Source organism: Echinops telfairi, unplaced genomic scaffold, assembly GCF_000313985.2.
Source record: "Echinops telfairi isolate 266 unplaced genomic scaffold, ASM31398v2 ScPeMD7_18;HRSCAF=68, whole genome shotgun sequence".
In the NCBI taxonomy this organism is placed as follows: domain Eukaryota; kingdom Metazoa; phylum Chordata; class Mammalia; order Afrosoricida; family Tenrecidae; genus Echinops; species Echinops telfairi.
In genome coordinates this window covers 38,553,929-38,561,657 of record NW_022103915.1, presented here as the reverse complement: position 1 = coordinate 38,561,657, position 7,729 = coordinate 38,553,929, and the positions used below count along the sequence as shown (strand labels likewise).

At 39.0% G+C, this 7,729-nt stretch overlaps 1 protein-coding gene across 5 annotated transcripts in view; it reads left to right on the top strand.

The window, feature by feature from the left end:
- The window catches only part of PALS1 (protein associated with LIN7 1, MAGUK p55 family member), a 99,708-nt gene that overhangs the window by 517 nt on the left and 91,462 nt on the right, over window positions 1–7,729 (top strand). The gene's annotated exons all lie outside the window — the stretch shown is intronic.

Sequence of the window (7,729 nt, the reverse complement as noted above, 5' to 3'; positions counted from 1 at the left end):
ACTTTTCTTTAAAAGACGGAATGTAGTCAGCGTTCCTCTCTGCTTGACTCAGCTTCTATTCGGCGGTTCGGTGCATTCTTTAAACAAACAAATAGCTCCTTGCTTCCTTGTGACTACTTTCCCCCCCTAAACGTAATGATTAATGGTTTCTGATACGAGGAGATTGCAAGGTGAACTTTGAAGCCATGCATTGTAAGCTATTTTTATTGAAAGGCTCTTTAAACAATCTGTAGCCAATTACGTAACTGCCTAATAATACTAACTCACCTGCTCAGTTGGTCGGCATACACTAATGAGTACCTGGTTTAGGTTGCGGTGGGAAGGTTTTTCTTGGAGGTTTACGCTAAAATTAAAATCTGATCGCTAACAACAACAGCAGGTTTTTAGTGGTTTATATGTGTTGTCTCGGTACTCGTTTAGAATTGTAAGGATTTAGATTTGCAAAGCTGTAGAGTAAGAATTTTGATGTTTAAGTTGACTGACAGAAAAGGGGTTATTTTCTGATCAAGGGTCGCCATGTGTTCAAAGAGACTCGATGGCAGTGAGTTTGGATTTTGGAGTGTTACAAAATGTTGGCGTCCTGTTGACTCACCTCATAGTGATATTAATGATAGTGTGCTAACCAGGCTTTGGATTATATAGATCCTAAATTTTAACGATCGTTTCCTAATTATGTTTTTGTATTATAAGTCAATTACCTATTAAATCCTGCAATAGGGGCAAATGAAATGGTAGTTATTCTTGTCTTGGTGGTAATAAAAATTATGAAGTAAATGTTGGATTACTAGGTCTGTGTGGATGTAGGAGCCCTGGTGGCCAAGTGAGTTACTTGTTAGGCTGCTATCCACAAGGTTAGCAGTTTGAAACCACCAGCTGCTTCGCAGGAGAAAGAAAACAGCTTTTCAGTCCTGAACAGAGTTGGAATCTCGGTTCTGTGATTCCATTTACATTTTTTAAAAGACAATTTTAGGGAAAGACAATAATTGGTTACCAGGGCTGGAGGCTGAAGGGGAGATCAACTCCAAATGGAAGAGAAATCATACATTGTGGAAATTAATATTCTCACTGCCGTCAAGGCAATGCCAACTCACAGCGACCCTATAGGACTGGGTAGAACTGCCCTGTGAGTTTCCCAAACTGTAACTGTTTACAGAAGCAGCAAGTCCTCTCTGTCTGCGGAGGAACAACTGGTGGTTTTGAACTGCAGTCAACAAGTACCCATTATATCACGTGTGTTCTTACATTGTGCTTAGAAGTTACAGAAAAATTAATTATAAAGAAAAATTTTTTTCAATAAGCAAAAGAAATAATGTGCTGGTTTCATACAGGATCTTGTGAAAGATAATTTATTTACTTAATAACAAGTTAATACTGCACACTATGGGCTACTAATGTCTACAAGCTTTTCTTTTTTCTGGAAAATAAAAAGCACAGTTGAATATAATTACTTAGATTAATCCCATTTCAGTGACCCTATGATTCAATAAATTACAATAAAAAGTTGTCGTTCAGAGCACCTAAGTTGAGAACAAAGCTAAGTTTTGCCCCGCCTACCGCAAAGAGCATTAAAAAGCAGGGAAACTGGCCGCTAAGAGGCACCTAGTGACACAGTCGTAATGTGTTGGGCTACGACGATCCATATGATCGGCAGTTCAAAACCACTAGCAGCCCCCGGAGGAGAAAGACTGGACTTTCCACTCCTGTAAACAGTTACAGTCTCAGAAACCCACAGGAGGATGGTTCTGAATCAACATTGAGTGCGTGTACCAATACGTAAATAGGCACATTTCTTGGTGTACCTATGACAGGCTTTGTGTACAGGATCACAAGTCATGAAGTCATATAGTAAACATTACTAGACTAAATCAGCCAAACCAACTGTACTTACTTGGGTCACCTGACAGACTCCCATCTTAAAGTTCTATAACAAGTTAACTTGTTAAGTTCAAATCTTGCTAGCCGAAATTCACAAGTATATGGTAAAATTCTTTTCATTTTTTCTGGTAAGGATAAAACAATGAGTTGCTTTTCATCTTTTTTGCTAGTTTTATCTCCAAAGCTCCTACATCACTATCTCAGAAGTTCAGCATACTCCAATAGTTTAAAGCTTTTTGACACCTTTCACATGCCATGTCTACTGTCGCAAAATTCAAACTCAAATTCATTGCCGTCGAGTTGATTCCAACTCAGAGCAACCCATATGGCAGGGTAGAACTGCCGTGTGCTTCCAGGACTGTAACTATGGGAGCAGAACGCTTCATCTTCCTCCCGGGGATGGCTGGTGGTTTTGAACTGCAGGCCTTCAGGTGAGCAGTCCAGCAAGTAACCATCATGCCACTAGGGCCCCTTCAGAAGCTGAAAACGTTGAGTAAATGGATTCAGCCCTGTTTCTTCCAGAAGGGACACTTCTGCCTGCACCTTCATTTTAGCCCAGTGAGACCTGGGTTGTACAGCTGTCCTATAGCAGTGTAAGATGATAAATTGTTTTTGTTAGTCACTACATTTATGATCTGTTGCCACGACATAGGGAACCCCTTCACTGTTTACAAAAGAGTTTTCTTTTCCAAAGTGACGGCACCATTTTACGTGCCCACCAGCAGGATGAGTGTTCAATTACTTCATATTCTCATCGCAGTTGGTCCTACCACTGTTTTTTGTTTGTTTGCTTTGAGCCATTTTAACAGGTGTATGGTAATATCTCCTTGTGGTTTTAATTTGTACTTCTCTAATGAGTACTGATGTAGATTAGTATCTTGGATATGCTTATTTGACATCTGTATGTCTTTAATGCAATGTCCATATCTTTTGCCCGTTGAATGGTTTTCTTTTGTTGGATTTTGAGAGGTCTTGATGTCAGAATTGACGCAGTGACAGTGGATCTGATTTTGGTTTAGGCCCTGATCTCTTGTGATTTGCAAAGATCATCTCTTACAAGCTCTTGCCTTTTCATCTCAGTGTCCTTTGAAGTTCCAAAGTTTTACATTTAGATAAAGTTTATCATTTTTCTTTATGGTTCGTTTTGGTATTGTATCTGAGACCTCTTTGTCTAACCCAAGGTCACAAAGGATTTTTCCTTCTGTGTTTGGGGATAGAATGGTCTTTTCAGGATATGTGCATATAGCTATTGAACAACTAAATGAAACCCAACCTATACCTCACACCTCATACACAAATTAACTCCAATTGCTCACAGACCTAAATGTAAAATATAGAGAAGTCTTGGGTGGGGCAAACTGTTTAGCCCTAGGCTGTTAACCAAAATGGTGGTGGTTTCAGTCTACCCAGAAGAAAGGCCTGGCAATCTCCAAAAATACTGTATGTTGAAAACTCTGGAGCACACGTTCACTGTGACGCGTTTGTAGTAACCTGAGTCAGGATTGACTTGATGCCGACTGTTTTATATTGATTTCTGTTATTTCTAGATCACATCGATCCATGTGCCTATCCTGTTGCCAATGTCACATTGCCTTGTTTATCTTTAGAATAAATCTTGAAATCAGGTAATATGAGTTCCCCAGTGTGGTAGTTGTATAATCATTTGTCAATTTGAAAGGATTAAGAGTGAAGGGGTGGAGTCTACCCTGCCAATCAGGTCATAGCCAATGAGGCTTCTGTGGGCATGGCCTTCTCCTGAGGATCCTGGGAACTCCTGTATTCCTCCTTGGAGGCAAGAGATGCACTCTCTCTCTGCTGGTTCCCTGGGAAACATTACAGCTGATAAGACATATGGAACTACGCTAGTGCTCTGAGCTGGAGAAGCCATGTGGAGACGCCTGCCAGTGCTGAGATGCTTACACTGCCACTAGATCCACTAGACTTTCTACCCACTGGCCTTTGTCCTGCATTTGGCATCATTACATGTGTTCTGTGAGTCTGAAGAGCACTTTATAGATTGGTATTGGACATGTGGGCCAATACCGGACTTAAGGACTTGATCTGAACTGGGCTGAAATGTTTTCTTAGTGTTCAACTGCTCTTGTAGATAAAGCTCTTTCCTACACACATAGGAGTCTCTCTGAATTTTTTTCTCTAGTCTCTGCAGACTAACACACCCAGCTTCTTTCTTTCTACAGATTTTTTGGGTTATTTTCGTTTCTTTGTCTCTCCGTTATACATTTTAGAGAAATTTTTACCTATATTTGCAAAAAATATTGCTGTGATTTTAATAGAAATTATACCAACTAGTATATTGAAAGATAAATCAATTTCCTAAAATCTTCAAAGAATCATAAAAATAAGTTGGAATAAACTAAATTAAAAGAGAAAGAATAGGTTTCTGTTTTTCCAGTACACAATATGTTCCATAATAATTTAACACAAGTGTCTAAGAAAGCAAGTTACTTTTTTTGTTTCAATTGGGTGGTTTGTTAATATAAAAACTAGAAGAAGTCTAGTGATACTCTTTAAAGCCTCGACCTAATACCTGGGCCCCTAATGATGACCACCTAGCTCACCATCTTTGTTGTTGTTTTAGCTTTCATGGGCCATCTGGGCAACCCAGTTGGTCTAGTTGCTGTTCTTTTCCTGTATTCGTTTCTTCCTCCTGGCTTTTTTGCTCATGCCATGCCTATTTATTTAGAGCTTTGTCTTTCTAACCTTTCTGAGCAGACCAACAGACGCATGTTTCCCATGGAGAACCTACACATTTATACATGTATGCATGATAGTTTGTTACCACATCTTAGGTGCTCTGAATTTATACTGTACTCCATTTATTTAAAAAAAAATTCTAGTTGAGATTTCGTAAATTGTTTTTATGCTTCATCACCAGATCATATCCTGCAATATGGAAACAACTTAACTAGACTAGAATAACCCATTTCCCAGAATCCCTGTTTATTTCATTGAGAATTTAGTTTCTCTTGCTTTCTCTGGAAACCTTCCATGCCTGACTTTTCACTCCTGTGTGGGCAAATAGTTTGATTAAGTTTCAATTCTTAATACATTGCCTTGGGAAAGTAGGCACTAATTACTTCACATATTCTTCGTTCCTAATTTAATTTGTAAGTCATTGGTGACTACTGGCATATTTTGTGTTTATTTAACTATGCTCAGAAGAAATACCAGACTCACAGAATATTTCTTGACCCCAAAATATAGATTAAAATAATGTTATACACTGAACAGTAGTTTTTAGTATTAGAAGTCAAGTTGCCTCACATTGAGTAAGAATCTACTTTATAGACCCTGAACATATAAATGCAACTATCTAGTATTGTTGCAATTCTGATTGTTCTTTTAGACCTTCCTCTGAGACGTGCACATGTTTGTCCATATAGTATTGGATTTGTGAAAGCTAGGGTCATGAACCCCAGATTTAAACCTCTGATCCATGTGCCTCTTTAAACAAAAGGACCATACAAATGACCTGCAAACATGCTTTAAGATGATGATTCATTTATTAGTAGTCCTAATAGTATTTATTAGTAATCAGTGTATAAGAATTTATTAAAGGAAATTAAATGGCTCTTTGTAAGCACCTGGTGGCATGTTAGGTTGCGCACTGGGCTGCTAACCTCGAGGTCAGCAGTTCAAAACCACACATGGGAGAAAGATGAGTGTTCTATAGGGTCAGTATGAGTTGGCGTTGACTTAGTGACAGGGAGTTTGGAATTAGTTCTGTTTTGTAAGCATCTTAAAGGGATATGTTCCTTTTATACATTACTCTCAGACTGCATTATTTTACATTTAAATTTTATAGCAAGACTGGTTTTTCAACCCCTACCTCAAAACCTTATCCCTTCCCCCATCTTCTAATGTGTTACACAGTCTAGTGTATCTTTTGTATATTTCTTGAATCCAAACAGTTACATTGCAAATTGTTTTTTTCCAATTTGCAAATGAAAATGCTAGGTCCAGAGTATTTAATGCAAGGTTATATTTATATTGTAAATAGTACAATCATTTGAATTCAGTTGAACTCCAAAGCCCTTGATTTTTCTGCTTTGTTTGTCTATAGTTTAGCTGTATTTTTGGTAAGATTAGAATCTTTTGAAAAGAGCAATCTTTGGCCATATCTAGCATTTAAAATGTAGTTGATTGGGGGGTATGACAGGGGAGGTTAGGGGGAAATGAGTACAACTCTTCTTGATATGAATGGTTGAATTGTATGATATGTGGATTACAACCGAATAAAACTATTTAAAAATGTATTTGCTTTAAGTGAAGAGCAGTGAGCTTGTGAATTATAAACTCCTTAAGGGTGTTATATGTTTTCATTGTACTATCCCAGTGCTAAGTCTCCAGGTTGAACAAAGGTTTGTTCTCATTTGCTAACCTCAAGGTTGCCAGTTTGACTCTCCCTGATGTATCTGCTTCCACAGGATTTACAGCCAAGAAAATCCTGGTGTTAGGTGTGGTGAGTCGGTTCCCACTCATCGTGACCTGAGAGACAACAGAGCGAACCACTGCTTGGTCCTGCGCCATCATCACAATTGTTCTTATGTTTGAGCCCATTGTTGTAGCCACTTTGTCAATCCATTTTGTCAAAGCCTTCCTCTTTTTCCACATCCCCCCCTCCCCCCCAAGTCTATCCAAGATCTAATGTATTCCCTTCAGAGTAGTTGGTAGTGGTAGGCTGGCACCATCTAGTCATCATGGAGACTGATGTTTACATGGTTTGTTAGTCCATTGATTTAATCGTTTCTGTGAGTCTTTGATTTTGTTCACTCTTCTTTCTTCTGGACTGGGAGCGATCAGTAGCTGCTCACGAGCTGTGAAGACCCCAGTTGGTACTCCCTAAAGTAGGCTTGTAGAACATTGCCTTTTCGAACCATGTGATGCCAGTGGACCTCGGTGTCTCTGGAGAATATGGTCTCTAGTCTCCAGGCCTACTGACTTATTCCCTCAATATATTAATGTTTAAGATGTTTTCATAGTAAGTTTACCTCATGAATCCTCCATCATATTCATGGCTGTTTATAAAACTCTAAGGTCTGTTCTGACATATAGCAACCTTATGTCCAGATATCCTGGCAGCTATCATATAGATAATTCTTAAAGAGCATGTATGATGAGACTCAAGGCAACTGTTTCTAACCAGTCAAGCTAAACTATTTGGTTTTATGAAGGTTATTTTTGGTTTAAGGTTTAAAGATTATGTCAGGGCAGTAGTTTCACGGGTTTTCAATTGTCATGGCTCCAAGAAGTGTAGAGTCCCTGAGTATTTGTAATTCTGTTCTGCATCTCCCATTTGATCAGAAGTTTTCTTATAAAATCTTTAATCAAAGTGTTTAGTATTGGGAAGGGAAAAAACAAGTTCAGTAATGGCTGTGAGGCACTATGTAGTTCTAATCTCATGGCAAAGGAAGAGGTGGTTGCTCATGAAGGCAATTAACCAGACATTCCATATTCTCCTATTCTTGACTCTCCTTTTTCCTCTGTTCTTCAAAGTGAGCAGAGACCAGTTGCGCCCTGAATGACCACTTGCAAGCTTTTAAGAGTCTAGCTCCCCCCCCCCACTGTCATGACCCCAATTCTACTTTACAAATCCAGCTAGACCACAGCACATATATTGGTACAACTAAGAGTTCCAAACACAGGGAATCCAGGACAGATAAACCCCTCAGGATCAATAATGAGAGTAGCAATACCAGGAGGGTAAGGGGAAGGTGGGGGAGAAAGGGGAAACCGATCACAATGATCTACATATAACTCCCTCCCAGAGGGACGGACAGCAGAAGAGGGAGTGAAGGGAGACAGCTGTTGGGTGTAAGACATGAAAAAAAAA